This window comes from Hevea brasiliensis, chromosome 9 (genome assembly GCF_030052815.1).
Source record: "Hevea brasiliensis isolate MT/VB/25A 57/8 chromosome 9, ASM3005281v1, whole genome shotgun sequence".
NCBI classification, from domain to species: domain Eukaryota; kingdom Viridiplantae; phylum Streptophyta; class Magnoliopsida; order Malpighiales; family Euphorbiaceae; genus Hevea; species Hevea brasiliensis.
The window spans coordinates 33968615-33987305 of record NC_079501.1 but is presented as its reverse complement, the minus strand read 5'-3'; positions in this window follow the sequence as shown (position 1 = coordinate 33987305).

Below are 18691 nucleotides of genomic sequence, written 5' to 3'. Positions count from 1 at the left end.
TTTGAGTTTTCATCTCAGCGGGCTTGCTCTAACTTTTGCCTAAGCGACCCTTTCGGGTTTTCCACTTAGCGAGCTCTTTTTTTTTTCTTTTCTTTATCTTTTTTTAAATTAGACAATTACCAGGGCATTCATATCAAGCACCTATCTTGTCATGCTCAGAAGAAATAGATTAAATCAAAACAATAGTTCAATTACTTAATCATTTGATGTATCCCTCAAGACACAAACATTTGCGATCATAATTAAATAAAATTCATTCCTAGTTAATGCAATAAAAACTTCTTTATTTATTCAGGTACACTATTACTCCCTCTTATATTTAGTTTTGCTAAATTTCTAACCTTTCAAAGTTAGAAATAAGCTTTATAACTTGCCGAATGGCCTTTTCAAGTTTTCCATCCAGATCTTCTCTCATCTCTCCTTTTGCCTAGACTGCCTTTTGCAGGTTTTCAATCTAGCATTTTTTCTTTTCTTTTCTTTTCTTTTCTTTTTTTCTTTGGCCCTTACTTTTGCCTAGACCGTCTTTTTTAAGTTTTCAGCCTAGCGGGCCTATCTCACACAAAGTACTGTTTGAGCTTGTCTAAGTTGGCTGGTTCTTGAAATTTATTCCCATCCAGGTTTGATATTCTTACAACACCTCTTGGCAAGATCTTTTTGACTATGTATAGACCATCCCAGTTTGGTTTAAACTTTCCTCTTAGATCAAAAAGGATGGGCTGAGCTTATTTCAAAACCCTGTCTCCCTCTTTGATCTTTCTTGGCTTCACCTTCTTATTAAAGGCCCTTGCTATCTTCCTCTGATAAGCCTACATATGATACAAGGCTCGCATCCACTTCTCATCAATCAAAGCTAGTTCTTCATATCTTTTCTGGGCCCACTTATTTTCCAGAATCTTAGCTTCTAGTGTCACTCTCAAGGATTTGACCTCTAGCTCAATGGGTAACACTGCTTCAGTCCCATACACTAAAGAGAATGGGGTCGCCCCTGTGGATGTTCTTGTAGTAGTGCGATAACCCCAAAGAGCATAAGGGAGTTTCTCAGGCCAATTCTTATAAGTTTCAACCATTTTTCTCAGAATGGTTTTCACATTCTTATTTGCTGCTTCTACTGCTCCATTAGTCTGTGGCCTGTATGGTGAGGACTTGTGATGCTTAATCTTGAATTCAGTAATTAATTCTAAGAAATCACCTTTGAACTGGCTACCGTTATCTGATACTATCTCATGGGGTACCCCAAACCTGCAAATCAAGTTCTTTCTCACAAACTTACTTATCTGTTTGGCCCCCACTACTTTATAAGATTCAGCTTCAACCTACTTGGTGAAATAGTCAATTGCCACAATGATAAATCCATGGCCATTAGAAGCCGTGAGAGAAATCTTCCCAATAATGTCTATGCCCTATATTGAGAATGGCCACGGTGAAGTCATACTGTAGAGTTCACTGGATGGTAGATGATTCAAATTCCCCTCAGAATGGTTTTCACATTCTTATTTGCTGCTTCTACTGCTCCATTAGTCTGTGGCCTGTATGGTGAGGACTTGTGATGCTTAATCTTGAATTCAGTAATTAATTCTAAGAAATCACCTTTGAACTGGCTACCGTTATCTGATACTATCTCATGGGGTACCCCAAACCTGCAAATCAAGTTCTTTCTCACAAACTTACTTATCTGTTTGGCCCCCACTACTTTATAAGATTCAGCTTCAACCTACTTGGTGAAATAGTCAATTGCCACAATGATAAATCCATGGCCATTAGAAGCCGTGAGAGAAATCTTCCCAATAATGTCTATGCCCTATATTGAGAATGGCCACGGTGAAGTCATACTGTAGAGTTCATTGGATGGTAGATGATTCAAATTCCCATGGATTTGGCATTCATGGCATATTTTCACAAATTTAGCGCGGTCAGTATCTATGGTAAACCAGTAATAGCCCAATCTTAAAATTTTGCCTGCTAATGCCCTTCCGTTCATGTGAGGACCACACACTCCTGCATGTACTTCCTCCATTATCTGCTCAGATTGCTTTTTTGTCACACACAAGAGCAATAGTCCTTTGAAGAACCTTTTGTAGAGTTGCCTCTCAGCCAAAGTGAACTGAGTGGATAATCTACGAATCGTAGCTCTATACCTACTATTGGCTAACTGTGGGTATTCTCTTACCTCTAAATATCTTCTTATGTTTTCTTACCATTTCATCTCATCTTCTAGATCTAAATGTACTATTATTAACCCTTCATAGCATGGGATTCTACTCCTCATCAAGATAACTGGGTGGGTCAGCTTTTAATCACCCTTCTCCCATAAGGATGCCAGCGTGGCTAAAGCATTAGCCATCTGATTCTGAGTTCTAGGCATGTGTTTCATAGTCACTTCCTCAAAGCTAAATAATAGTTTCTTACCATACTCTAGTTATGGCCTCAACTTTTCTTCTTTCAATTCCCATTTTTCTTCTTTCAATTCCCATTCACCTTTAACATGGGAAACCACTAGCATTGAATCTCCTAACACCTCCACTTTTTTTAGCCCCAACAGCTATTAATGCCTTTAGGCCACAAATGCAAGCCTCATATTCTACAATATTATTAGTGGCTGGGAAACATAGCCTTTTTGACATTAATAATTGTTCTCCATTTGGTGCTTCCAAAACTACCCCTATACCGGCTCCGCTCTTATTCATGGCCCAATCAAAGTACATTTTCCATTGCTGGACCTCTACTAGCTTGAGACTCTCATCCAGGAAGGCTGTTTCGACTTTTCCCTCCTCATTAACTGGATTTTCAGAAAGAAATTCGGCCACTACACGCCCTTTGATGGTTTTAGGAGTCTCATACACAATATCAAATTCAGACAGTAGGACCAACCATTTGGCCAATTTTCCAACTAGTGCCGGTACTTTAAATAGGTACTTTAAAGGATCCATCCAGGATACTACAATAACTCGATGGGTCTGAAAGTAGTGCCTTAACTTCTTAGTTGCCCAAACTACAGCCAGACAGGTTCTTTCTATTAGTGAATAATTCTCCTTATAAGCAAGGAGTTTCTTACTGATGTAATAAATGGCTCTCTCCAGATTCTCTACTTCTTGTACCAACATTGCCCCCAGGACCATGTTTTCCACTGATAGGTAGAGGATTAGAGGGATGCTAGGGATGGGTGGTGACAAAATTGGTGGAATTTTCAGGTACTGCTTTATCTTTTCAAACACCTCTTGACATTGCTCATTCCACACCACTGGCCGATTCTTTCTTAGTAGCTTAAAAATTGGTTCACAGGTAGTTGTGAGCCTAGCTATGAACCTACTAATGTACTATAATTTTCCTAAGAAACCTCTAATCTCTTTTTCTGTTCTCAGGGCTGGCATCTCTTGGATTGCCTTCACCTTATCTGGGTCAACCTCAATACCTTTCCTACTGATTATATGCCTTAACAGTTTGCCTAAAGTGACCCCATACACACACTTACTAGTGTTCAGTCTCAGTTTATACTTGATGACCCTCTGAAAGAACTTCTCTAATGCCTCAAAATGTCTCTCCCTAGTTGGGGATTTTACTACCATGTCATCCACATATACTACAACTTCTTTGTGCATCATGTCATGAAACAACATAGTAGCCATTCTCTGATAAGTCGCACCAGCATTTGTTAGCCCAAAAGGCATGACTTTATAACAATAAGTCTCCCATTCAGTGATAAAAGCTGTCTTTGCCTTATCTATCAAATCCATGGGAATCTGATTATATCCTGAAAAACCATCCATGAAAGAGTACATGGCCATGTAAGCAACACTGTCAACAAGCACATCGATGTGAGGAAATGGGAAATCATCCTTATGAGTAGTCTTATTTAGGTCCCTATAATCTATACACATCTGAACTCGCCCATCCTTCTTGGGGACTGGCACAATGTTGGCTAGCCACTCAGGAAACTTAATTACTTTAATGAAATCAGCCTCAATTAGCTTTTTCACCTCTTGAACTATTTTTTCTTCCCATTCTGGCCTAAGCCGATGCTTCTTTTGTTTTACTAGCCTCATATTAGGGTCTATGGGGATCTTGTGTTGTACTATGTCTCGATTAATTCCCGGCATATCTTTATAAGACCAGGCAAATGCTTCTTGGTACTTTATTAATAAGGCTACAAATTTATCTCTTTCTTTTTGGGTTAAATCTTCAGCTAACTTAATGTCTTTAGGATCATCTGGTGTACCCAAATTAATAGAGATTGATTTTAATGCATTAACAGAAACAGATTCTAAATGATTATGAATGCTATGCGTGTAGCCATTAGGATGAACATCAAACAAGTAAGCAAAAGGACTAGTCATATTATTAATTTTTGCCTCAAAATCATCATCAAATACATCAGAAATAAAAATATCAGTATCACTACTGTGAGCATTACAAAAGACAGACTCAAACTTAAGGGTGTAGGTCCAAGTGCTTGGCTTCCATGTAGACCTTAACTTGATGGCACTGACCTCCTGTTCTAATTCCTCCACATGCGGTAGCTCCTGGTCATCAGTCCATGCAATTGCGCCCTCCCTGACAAACTTGGTGGGCTTGAGCTCCTCTTCATCTTCAATTGGTTGATAGCCCAGCCCATATCTAGTGATCTGCCCCTTTATTTTTGGAAAAGTCATTAAGCCATTAACTCATTTTCCCAGACCCATGCCAGGAAAAAACTTCATCCCTTTCATCATAGCGGCCACCCTAGGGTCCATCTAGTCTTTATAGATCCCAGCAACTTAGAAACTAGACAATAGTGGTACCGAACCACCCACTTGCAGCATAGCTACTTCCCATCTCTTTCAGCATTGACAGTGATTATACCATCTTGGTGCGGGATCTTGATCTTTTGGTGGAGTGTAGAGGGGACTCCACCTAAGGGATGGAACCAGATTCTACCCAACAGTAAGGAGAATGTCATAGGGATGTCTAGCACAGTAAACTCAACTTCGGTTTCTACAGGCCCCACCTTAATCATAGTCTTGAATACCCCTATCATGTTTCTCTTTGAATCATCATAAGCCCTGATAACCAGATCAGAACCAGTTAGTTCAGACATAGAAATTCCTAATTTTGGCAGAATCTTCAGAGGACATACGTTGATGGCTGACCCATTATCTATCATTACACAAAGCACTTTCCACCCTCCAACCTCGGCGGTCATAAACAGAGCCCTGCTATGGTTTCTCCCCTCAGCTGGGAGATCATGATCAGAGAAATTAATATGACCCCCATCTTCTATAAGCACAACTTTGGCAATCTCTTATAGAGTTATCTCCGTGGAGACCTTGAGTACACTTAGGGCCTTGGTCAGCGCGGTTCTGTGTTTTTCTGATGCCAATAACAATTCCCAGACCATTATGCTAGCATGAGTCCTTTTCAATTACTTAAGGACCTGATCGTCCTCTTTATCTGTGTCCTCTTCAGCCAACACCTTGGCTTTCCCTCTCACATCATCCTTCTCCATGGGTGGATCAGGATAATATCTATCACTCTTAGTCATGTGGCTCACCCTACTCTTTTCCTCTCCGTCGGAGTCAACCAAAACATCTAACAAACCTTCCTCATCACTAGAACTATCCCAGATATCAATTGTCATCATAGATCGAGGTTCATCAAGCTTTTGGATAGGTTGGATAAGGTTGAGAACTTGGTCAGGGCCAATTGAGGTGGTAGAAATCATGTAAAGTCCTGGTGGAGGTGGAACATTATGGTTGGGCATTGGGTTGGTGCGTGTGTTGGGTCGGTTTTCTGGGTTAGCTATTTTCTTAGCATTAATCAGGTCCTGAACTTCGTGTTTTAGCCAAAAAAATCTATCAGTGTCATGGCCATGAGTTTGATGGAATTGGCAGTATAGGTTAGCATTGTAATTGGGTGGAAGTGGGTTTGGTGGTGGTCTAGGTGCCAAGGGTTAGAGGAGATCTCGAGCTTTGAGTCGCCCAAAGACTTTAGATAGGGGTTGGTTGAACTGAGAGAACTTTCTAGGGGTGCAAGACACAATTTGAACCTCAATGACTTTGTTTTCCCCAGTAATGTTGCCAGCTGACTAGTATCCTCCCCTATTAGGCTGATAATTCTTCCTTTCATTATTTAATACATCCTCCACTAATACCCCAGCATCATATAGCTGTTTAAAGGTAGCTAAGGGATAATAACAAAGTTTCTCATAATAACTAGGCTGCAGACATTTCACTACCAATCGCACTTGATCCTTTTCAGCAGGCCTTTGGTCATCTTCATGGCCTTTTTCCTCCATCTCAATAGATACTCTGAAAAGGTTTCATTTGGTTTTTGCCTAGTGGTCTCTAAGTCTCTCAGGGTAACATCTAAAGCTGTATTATAGGAGTATTGTTGCATAAATCTCCTAACTAGCTCCTCCCAATCTTTTCTCACAGTGGCTTCTAGCCCATGATACCATGAAGATACAACCTCTTCTAGTGACATAGAAAAGAATTGAGTGACTTGGTTCTTAGTCTAACTAGTTGTTTTCATGACTATCAGATAAGAGCTGAGGTGGGTTTTTGGATCACCAGTACCATTGAATTTAGGCAAATCAGGCATCTTGAATTTTTCGGGTAAATTTCCATCCATCTGGATGTCAAAGTCATCTGCATCTAAGAGCCCCATTCCAGTAAATTCAGCTTGCTTTTTCACACTGGCCTGAAGTTTTTCCATCATCTCAGTAACAACTCTAATCTCCTCACTTGTCCCCTTTTTTTTTTTTGGCCTTGTCTTGGAGATAATCTTCTTCATCCCAAACGTTATCAAAGGCCTTCTTTTTACCAGTCTCTTCTTCGGGCCTTTTCACCTGAACATCATTAGGCCCACCCATCTCTAGCTTCTTCTCAAAGTTGGCCATGATTTTTCCTTCAAGCTCAGCCATCTTGACATTCAAAGCTTCTTCAAGCATCTATTTAAACATGACCTTAGTGTCTTCCATTTTAGCTTGTGCAGGTGTAACTCTTACTAATCTCTTTCCCTCCCTAACCCAAGTGACCTGATTAGAAATCTTCCTGATGTGTTCCAAAGCTATGTTTACTACAAGAGAAAAAAAAATACAAGGTTTTAACATCTTATGCTATGTACAAATGCAATGCATGAATGCATGAATATGCACTTTCATTTTTACCTTTGCCTTTACAAAACCAAAACTGAACCAAAACTGAACTGTATAAACCAAACTAAAATCAGACCAAAGATTTAATAATAAACCGAAAAGAATGTCTCCAGAACTGAATCTTCGCCCCCTTATACCTTCAACTCTGACGTGTAGGGCAAGAAAAAAAATTCTATCCTAGGCTACGGTACACTAGACGCACAAACAGGAGGTGGTCCAGGATGACCTTTCCTCTATAAACAAATGATTTGTATCCTTAAAGTTTAACCATAAGTAAGCATCCTCTTGCTTAACATGGGTTTTTAAATGGACTTGGGCCTATACACACATTGGGTTTATGCATAGGACTAGGTTCATCTCAACTACCACTAGAACTTATGGTTTGAATAGTAAGGATACGAATCCAGCACAACAAAAATCTACGGGGTACCTAAGGTTGAAATCTATGGCTCATGGGTGTAGACCCTTATTTTGTGATGAGTATGTGCATTGACGCCGTGGGAAACCCGATGATGAAAAATTATATGACTGTAAGATGAAATTGGAGGCATGGAGCTGAATTATTAATTCCGTGGCATGATCTTGAAAAAATAAAAATAATAATAAAGTTTTGGGGAAATTAATTTAATTAAATTTAAATAAAATTTTATTTTGTTTAAATTTAATATGGATAGTTCTTAAATGAATCTAACTAAATTTAATTGGGCTCCATGGGCCTAAGAAAGCCTAGTTAGGAATTTTAAATGGGACCCATTTAATTATTTTCTAAAAATTAAAATAACAAAATATCTCTCTCCTCCTTAGCCCCATCCTCTTCCTCACTCCCTATTAGTGCCTTCCATTTTTTTTCTGTCTTTCTATTGGTTGAAACACCTCACCCATATCCTAGTTTTATTCGAATTCTGCAATCATAGTTGTTTAAGTCATCTAAACTTTATCACCCTAAGACTCTAAACCTTACCACACCTCTTCCTCACTCCCTATTGGTGCTTTCCATTTTTTCCTGTCTTCCTATTGGTTGAAACACCTCACTCATATCCTAGTCTTATTCAAATTTTGCAATCGTAGTTGTTTAAGTCATCTAAACTTTATCACATTAAGACTCCAAACCCTATCACACCTCTCTCCCAAAACCCTATAAATACCCTACTAGAGAAGGGAAGAGGGGATGATGAGAGGAAGGAGGAAGAGAAAATTCAGAGCTATAAGAAATTTAAAGATATTCAAGACTCTTTGAGTTCTTCCTTATTTTTTTCTTTTCTTCAATAAGATTTTCATACAAGATTTCTGGAAGGTCAGTTTTCATTGTTTTCTTTTCAAGATCTATGCCACACAATATTTTAATTCTATGCTCTTTGTCTTCAATTTATTTTATATGTTCATATAGATCATGTAATCATGTTTAATTTGAGAGGATACACAACTCTGCACATGTTTAGTTTATGTCTCTCGTATTTTTATTATTTTTCTTTATTTTCTGAATTTGTAAAAAATTTGTAAAAATTATATTCATATTCTACACGAAATTCCATTAATTTTAGGCTCAAGAATCACTAAAAAAGCTTTAATATTTTGTAAGTTATGGCTGTTTGAAGTTAGGGTTCCTATAGAATCTGATTTACAGGATATCCGAGTTGTGGAGCCCATATCTCCCTTGTTCCTTAATATTTTTGTGTAAATCTAGTGTCTAAAATTAACTTCAGAATCTTATGAATCTTTTCTAATTGGATTTGCATTCATATCTGTTGTTGTTAATGAGTTATGAATTTTACAAAAAAGTAGTACGATTCTGTCATTTAAGTTACGATTTATGTAGACCATTCGGCTAGGGTTTTATTTGATTTATAAATGTTATGATCTTGTATGATATGTAGGCTGTCTTCTGTAATTTTTTTTTATGATTTTTAGGCATGTATAACTATTTTTAAAAAATCGGATTTCTTGCTACCGTTAATCTGCCAGAATTTAGAAATTGTATATTTATGCATGTTCTTGTATTTTCTTGGGTTTTAATTGATATTTGATCTATTTTTCTATGTTCTTTTAATTCAAGAAGTGTTATGAAGTGTTTGGATCATGTTAGAAGACTTAGACCATTAGGTAGTTGCAACTAATTATGAATCTTAACCCTTTAGGAGACTAGAGTTAGAATCCAATGTAAATTGTTATTAATATTTTCTTTATCTCTTTTATTTTCTTTAGTTTCTTTATTTTTTATCACAAACAAAATTGGTAAGTAGCCCTAAGATAAGTACCAAAGAGGGCATTTGCGTGGAGCTTATATGGAGCTAAACGGGAGTAAGCCAAGAATATCATTGCCATACTAGAAGAGAAGACCCTTTTTTAAGGGTAGCTTGCCCCAGTGGCAACTGCATTTATTAACAGGTAAGTAGCTCTAAACTTCTCGAATAATCATTGGCATGAAATTGTAGTAATAATAGAATTTTTATTTGGTAAATTAAAATTAACTTTGTTTTTAATTTAACTGACTTTTGCATGTAATTAATTTAAATAAATACTTTGTAAATTAAAATTAATCCTGTTTATAAATTAAACTAAAATTAGCATGTAAATAAATTTAATTTAATACTTGGTAATTGTAAAATAAATTTGCATGTTAGAAATCTTTATTAGGTTGTGATTGTTTGGGCCTTATGTAATATTAGAATAAATTACACATGTACATAATTAACTTAGTTTAATTATCCTTAGGGTAACTTGGTAAAAATTAATTAATTAGGTTGAATAGAAACGTAGGGTTATTTGAAATTGAATTTGTTTGTAAATTAAATTTTCAATAATAAATTAATTTTAGTCATATGGTAAATATCATTTAAATAATTAGCAACCCCATAGATAGGAATTACTTGTGCATGAAAATTGTGTGTAAACAAAACCCCTTTTGTGAATTACTTGCATGTGTAGGATTAGAATTGTATTTTTTAGGATAAAGTTTAATAAAGGAATAATAAATAAGACTTCTAGAAACATTAGTAGAGGACTGGCACTCGAATCAACGAGGTTAGACCAGGCATAAGGGGTGCCTAACACTTTCCCCTTACGTACCCACTATCCCGAACCTAGACATTGGGTTATGGTAATGACGGTTGTGGAAACTCTGCAAGGAGTAAGTTGCCATCCATGACCCTCAGAAGAAACACTGAATATGTCCCGGTTATTACCCGGGTGGCGACTCCTATTTATCTATGCCTTCGTGGCTTAAATCCTTAATACCGTGGTAGTGTTATGGGAAAACGGTACTTACCAGTGGTTTAATTCTATTAGGGTTGTATGAAGTGCATGTTTAGGAAATACTGTCTAAGGAGGTAGTACTTAAGTGAGACCATTGTGACTCCACCATCTTTTCTGGGCTAGGTAATGCCAGAAAATGCACTAGGTAATGCCATAATTTACATGGAATTATATCATCCATTGGAATTATATAAAATGCACTAGGTAATGCCCGGGAAAGATGGTGGAGTCACAATGGTCTCACTTAAGTACCACCTCCTTAGACAACATTTCCTAGACATGCACTTCATACAATCCTAATAGAATCAAACCACTGGTAAGTACCGTCTTCCCATAACACTACCACGGTACTAAGGATTTATGCCACGAAGGCATAGATAGGCAGGAGTCGCCACCCGGGTAATAACCGGGACATATTCAATGTTTCTTCCGAGGGTCATGGATGGCAACTTACTCCTTGCAGAGTTTCCACAACCGTCATTACCATAGCTCAATGTCTAGGTTCGGGATAGTGGGTATGTAAGGGGAAGGTGTTAGGCACCCTTTATGCCTTGTTTAACCTCGTTGATTCGAGTGCCAATCCTCTACTAATGTTTATAGAAGTCTTGTTTATTATTCCTTTATTAAACTTTATCCTAAAAAATGCAATTCTAATCCAACACACGCAAGTAATTCATAAAAGGGTTGTTGTTTACACACAATTTTCATGCACAAGTAATTCCTATCTATGGCGTTGTTAATTATTTAAATGATATTTACCAGATGACTAAAATTAATTTATTATTGAGAATTTAATTTACAAACAAATTCAATTTCAAATAACCCTACGTTTCTATTTAACCTAATTAATTAATTTTTACCAAGTTATCCTAAGGATAATTAAACTAAGTTAATTATGTACATGTGTAATTTATTCTAATATCACATAAGGCCCAAACAATCACAACCTAATAAAGATTTCTAACATGCAAATTTATTTTACAATTACCAAGTATTAAATTAAATTTATTTTACATGCCAATGTTAGTTTAACTTACAAACAGGATTAATTTTAATTTATAAAGTATTTATTTAAATTAATTACATGCAAAAGTCGGTTAAATTAAAAAACGAAGTTAATTTTAATTTACCAAATAAAAATTCTATTATTACTACAATTTCATGCCAATGATTATTTGAGGAGTTTAGAGCTACTTACCTGTTAGTAAATACAGTTGCCATTGGGGCAAGCTACCCTTAAAAAATGGTCTTCTTTTTTAGTATGACAATGGTATCCCTGGCTTACTCCCATTTAGCTCCACATAAGCTCCACGCAAATGCCTTCTTTGGTACTTACCTTAGGGCTACTTACCAATTTTATTTGTAATAAAAAAAATAAAGAAACTAAAGAAAATGAAAGAAATAAAGAAAATATTAATAACAATTTACATTGGATTCTAACTCTAGTCTCCTAAAGGGTTAAAATTCCTAATTAGTTACAACAACCTAATGTTCTAAGTCTTCTAACATGATCCAAATACTTCATAACACTTCTTGAATTAAAAGAACATAAAAAAATAGATCAAATATCAATTAAAATCCAAGAAAATATAAGAATATACAATTTCCAAATTCTGGCAGATTAACGGTAGTAAGAAGTCTGATTTTTTAAAAATAGTTAGACATGCCTAAAAATCATAAAAAAATTACAGAAGATAGCCTACATATCACAAAAGATCATAAAATTTATAAATCAAACAAAACCTTAGCCGAATGGTCTACATAAATCGTAACTTTTCTAAGTGACAGAATCATGCTACTTTTTTGTAAAATTCATAACTCATTAACCATAACAGATATGAATGCAAAACCAATTTGAAAAGATTCATAAGATTCTGAAATTAATTTTAGACACTAGATTTTCACAAAAATATTAAGAAACAAGAGAGATATGGGCTTTACAAGTCAAGTATCCTGCAAATCAGATTTTATAGGAACTCTAACTTTAAACAGCCATAACTTACAAAATATTAAAGCTTTTTTAGTGATTCTTGAGCCTAAAATTAATATAATTTCATGTAAAATATGAATAATATTTTTACAAATTTTTTGCAGATTCAGAATATAACGAAAAATAATAAAAATACGAGAGACAGAAAACTGAATATGTGCAGAGTTGTTTATACCCTCAAATCAAACATGATTACATGATTTATATGAACATATAAAATAAATTAAAAATGAAGAACATAAAATTAAACATTACATGGCATAGATCTTGAAAAGAAAATAAAAAAAAAAAACTAACCTTTAAGAAATATCGCTAGGAAAAAATAATAACTAAAAGAATTTTGGCTATTTCTCTCTTTAATTTTTTTTGTCTTCTCCTCCACCTCCTTCTTTTTTTTCCTTTTTTTTCTCTTTTTTTTTTTTAATCAGTGGGGTATTTATAGGGTTTTGGGAAAGTCCTAGCGTGATAAAGTTCAGATAACTTAAACAACTAGGATTGCAGAATTTGAGTGAGACTGAAATATGGATGAGGTGTTTCAAACAATGGAAAGAGAAGGAAAGGGAAGGCACCAGTAGGGAGTGAGGAAGAGGTGTGGTAGGGTTTGAAATACTAGTGTGATAAGGTTCAGATAACTTAAACAACTGGGATCGAGGAATTTGGGTGAGGCCGGGATATGGGTGAGGTGTTCCAACCAACAGGAAGATAGGGATAGAAAACAAGATATTTTCTTATTTTAATTTTCAAAAAATAAATTAAATAGGTCTTATTTAAAATTTTTAACTAAACTTTTTTAGGCCCATGTCGCCCAATTAAACTCAATTAGGTCCATTTAAGAACTACCTATATTAAATTTAAACAAAACAAAATTTTATTTAAATTAAGTTATCTAGAATAGAAGTGGATCATTTTCTTTAAAACAAAAGTTTTGAAAATATAATAAAAGGTATTCTCTATTTTTCCTACAAAAATTAGAGTGGCGACTCCTCACCTTTCCACTTCGGTGTGAATTGTCTGGCAACTGCAAAATACATTGCGACAATAATAATTTTTTAAACTTTGACAGTGTTATTAAAATGTAAAAACGCTTATATAACATTATATAAACACATATCATTAAGTTTAACATTGAAACATGACAACCAAACAATAGAAAATATTTTTTTTAAAGTAATTTTCATAAAAAATATTTTTCATATACAAATTATTTTCCGTAAAAAAAATAAACTTTATTAATATTTCATCTTTTCAAGAATTAATTATGGTATAATTAGGAAGGTTCATTAGTCCTTCATTTGGGTTTTGCAAAGGGTATCCCAAATGGTGACTTCCTTGAAGCAAGTTGTTAGAAAATTCCTATTGTACTTTTCTCAAACAATATGCTATGATTTGTAGGACTATCTTTATAGGGCAGAAATCAATAGTTTTTATATACCCAGAAAGTTTTGACTCTCAAATTGAATTAAAAATGATTCAAAAATTTAAAATTGCATGGCTATGGTTGAATTATTAGACAGCTTTTCAAATCCTCAAATTTAAAATTCCATCCAAGTTGCTTATTTTAACACAAAGGCAGCAACCAGCAGGTTTCAGCCTTTTGGAAAAGGGCGAACGAATTTAAATTTGAAGGCTAAGTTGAATGTGGGATCATTCGCCCCGTTCTCGAGGCCTCACCATATGGAAAGCCCCAGTGAAACTTTTAGAACGTTGCCTATGATAGGGATTTGCTTGTGTATATAAAATGGGTTCTTTTTAATAATTTATATGAGCCCATCTGTGTTTTCTAGCCCACCCCACCCATGTTTTCATGGGAATTGTCTTTTTTTTCTGGAGGCTGTTACACAACCCATTATAAATTTAGTTTTCTTTCTAAGTAGGAATGATAATAGATTGAGATTTTATGATATATAAATTGACAGAATTTTAATAGGATGGATTTGAGTACTATATAATCAGATTTAAAATTAATTTGGTCAGATTCGAATTTTACATATTAAATATCTATTACTCAAAATTATTTATATAAATACATAATTAAATATAAAGTATATATTTTTTATAATAATATTTTTATATTTTATATATTTTATTTTATATAAAATAAAATTTAAATATTTTATGAAATTATTAAAATATAAATTATTATTAAAAATATTTTTATGTAAATAATTAATTAAAATATATATAAAATTAAATAAGTTCAATATTTTTCGAATAATAATTAAATTTGAACGAGTTTAAATTTAAAAATATTAATCAAAATCAAGTTCGAATAATGTGATTTTCACTTATACTCTTCGTTGTCATCCCCATCGTTGAAAGCTCTTCACGCTATGGGGCTATTATCCATAATGATGAAGGGGTTACGTAGCAACTCTCTTGGGTCATTATTGGCTGAGGCACTTGGTCTTCGTGAGGTCCTTAATTGGTTGTTGGTCCATTTTCCTTCTAATGTGGAAGTGTAGACTGATTCTCTTGAATTGGTGCAAGCAGTCTCGTCCTTGGATGAAGACTGGTCTGAGTTTGGGTTGCTATTAGGGACTGCCAATCTTTTTTAGTTCAAGGGGTGGAGCACCCTTAACTTGAGTTAGAAGGCAAGTTAATAAGGTTTTTCATTGTTTAACAAAAACTTCCTTCAATTATGCCAGTATTGTGTTTTGGGATAAACCTCTCAATTTCTTATCTTTTATTGTTGAAGATGTTCTTTTTCGAGGTTTTTTCGATTAATTTTTTTAGTCCTAAGTTGAGTGTATAGAGTAAATCTATTGATTTGGGTTAGTTTGGACCATCTAAATTATATTTTTTCCCTTATTTTCTTAATAATTACTTTTGTATAAAAAATAAATTCTAAGTCAAACACCATTGGAATTAAAGTAAAGATTTAATAATTTAATTCAAATACATCTATATATCTATATCTATGTAATATATAAATGTGTGAAGGGGAAAACATTGACTTTGATCAAATTGTCCTTCATTATTTATAGTATTTGTAATTATATTTTTTAATATTTAATTTAATTTTAGAGTTTATATAAATTTAAAATTCTTAAGACTTAAAATTTACTTGTCTAAATAATTTTAGAGTTTATATTAATCTAAAATTCTTAGTCATACTTGTATTTAATGTCTACTTAATTAAATTTTTATTATAATATAAGTTTTAAATAAAATTTTTCAAAAATACATTCATTATTTATATTATTTACAGAAATAAGAAGGTATTTTATTTATATAAATAAATTTTTAATGAATCCTAATAAATTTTTATCTCTATCTTATAATTATTTATGTAAAATTATTTTAGTATAATTATATTTAAATTTACATGGAAGAACAAGAAAAAAAATATTTTTTGTCAGCTAAACATATGAATTCTTTTATTAATGTTTTTGAAAATTAATTTTGATTTAATTTCTTATAAGTTCATTAAAAAATATTTCATATAAAATAAATTTATATTTTCCTTAATTAGAGATATATTTCTAAAATTTTTAATTATTAATAAATTAGTTATAATTAAAATTGAATTTATAAATCTTATGTAAATATTACTAATTAATAAGATATATATATATATATATATATATATATATATATATATATATATATATATATATATATATCAACAACGGACAAAAAAATTCATATTTGTTAATTTATAAAAAATATTTGTAACACCTCGAATTTTTAAATAATTATTTTATGTGTAATTATATAACTCCGTCTAAGTAATTTGTGCTTAGCCGGTCCCAAGCTTGGATAAAGGAGGAGGGTTGAGGTAGGTGACAACCAGCGTAAAAATTTCGTCACACCTCATGATATGGATTCAAATGATATAAACGTTGGGGCGTCCTCTACTTACGACACACTACATCGGAGCCCAGGTGTAGTGACAAATATGTAAAGGTGTAGGGCGCTGACGCCCGGGTGTGGTGTTAAATGAGCAAGGGTTCCCACATCATTGAATAGTGTAGGTAAAGAAGTTACTCCATAGGACAGATAGTAGAATAAATAGTGAAACAGAACACAAAATAGGCATAGAGAACAATAGAAGATATCATAGAAGAAGATCAATTAGGAAGGAATATGATAGGAGGAGAATCAGGGTTGGTACTTAGAATGTTGGATCGCTTACAGGAAAATTAATGGAGCTTGTAGATACCTTGGAAAGAAGAATGGTGAATATTGCTTGCATTCAGGAGACTAAATGGGTAGGAGAGAAAAGCAAGGAAGTGGGTAATTCAGGTTACAAACTGTAGTTTACAGAAAAGGAGAGGAACAAGAACGGAGTAGGCATAATCATAAATAGGACATTAAAAGATGCTGTAATAGCTGTGAAAATAGTAGGAGATAGAATTATACTAGTAAAGCTAATACTAGAAGGAGAAACAATAAATGTAGTTAGTGCTTATGCCCCACAAATAGGACTAGATAGTGAGAGTAAACAAAGGTTTTGGGAAGATATGGATGATCTAATGCAAAGCATACCGAATGAAGAGAATGTTTTCATCAGTGGAGATTTGAATGGACATGTAGGAAGTGATAGGCAAGGATATGAGAATATTCATGGAAGTTTTCGTTTTGACAGCCAAAATGAAGATGGAAAAAGCATCCTGGATCTTGCTATGGCATATGAACTAATATTAGCAGATACCTACTTTATAAAAAGAGAGTCACATTTAGTGACTTTTAAAAGTGGGCAACATAGAAGCCAAATTAACTTCCTCGTAACCAGGAAGACAAATAGAGCTCTATGCAAGGATTGCAAGGTCATTCCAGGGGAGGCTTTAACAAGTCAACATCCGTTAGTAGTCTTGGATGTCAAGTTTAGGAATAATTCAAGTAAGGTTAGAAGAAATAGTGTAGCTCAAATAAAGTGGTGGGAGTTGAAAGGAGTAAAGCAAGTGAAGTTTAAAAATGAGCTTCTTGAGTCCAAAGCATGGAAGCTGGATGTGGAGGCCAATGATATGTGGATATAGATGGCATCTAAGATTAGAGAAGTAGCTAGAAAAGTACTTGGAGAGTCTAGAGGACATGGACCACCCTCAAAAGAGAGATGGTGGTGGAATGAGGAAGTACAAAAGGCAGTGAAGAGAAAGAGGGAATGGTATAAGAAATAACCTAAGTGTGATAATAATGAGGCATATGAATAGTACAAGCTAAAAAAGAAAGAGGCAAAAAAGGCAGTTAGTCAAGTAAGAGCACAGGCCTTTAAAAAGTTATATAAGAAACTTAGAACTAAAGAAGAAGAGAAAGATATTTATAGATTAGCAAGGAGGAGAGAAAAGAAATGTCAAGATATTTATAGATTAGCAAGGAGGAGAGAAAAGAAATGTCAAGATCTCAATTAAGTTAGGTGCATTAAGGATAAAGAAGAAAAAGTGTTGGTGAACGATGAGTACATTAAAGAAAGATGGAGAAATTATTTTGATGATCTCTTTAACAATAGTCAAAGTGGTAATAGCGTGAATATAGACTACAGAGTAATAGAAAAGAATGTGAATTATAGTAGAAGGATTAGATCTTTAGAAGTCAAAGAGGCACTTAAGAGAATGAAAGTGGATAAAGCCTGTGGACCCGATGGAATACCAATTGAAGTATGGAAGTGTTTGAGAGATATGAGAGTGGCATAGTTAACTAAATTGTTTAATAAGATTCTAAACTCAAAGAAAATGCCTAAGGAATGGAAGAGGAGTATTTTAGTACCTATTTTTAAAAATAAGGGAGACATATAGAGTTGCTCAAACTATAGGGGAATTAAACTCATGAGCCATCCTATGAAGTTGTGGGAGAGAGTTGTGGAACATCGACTACGTCATGACACTTCTATCTCTCCCAATCAATTTGGCTTCATGCCTGGTCATTTAACTATGGAAGCGATCGTTCTCATTAGAAGCTTGATGGAGAAATATAGAGATGTGAAGAAAGATCTACATATGATTTTTATTGATTTGGAAAAGGCTTATGATAGTGTTCCAAGAGATGTCTTTATGGAGAGTGTTAGAACAAAAGAAGGTATCTATTAGGTACATACAAGTATTGAAAGATATGTATGAAGGAGCGACTACTATTGTGTGCATAGTGGGAGGGGACATTAGAGATTTTCCTATCTCAATTGGATTACACCAAGGTTCAGCTGTAAGCCCTTACCTTTTTACAATAGTTTTAGATGAATTGACAAAACATATACAAGAGAGTATCCCTTGGTGCATGATGTTTGCAGATGATATAGTTCTAATAGATGAGATGCAAGAATGAGTCAATAGAAAGCTAAGGCTTTATAGAAGTACTCTAGAGTCAAAGGGTTTTAAGTTAAGTAG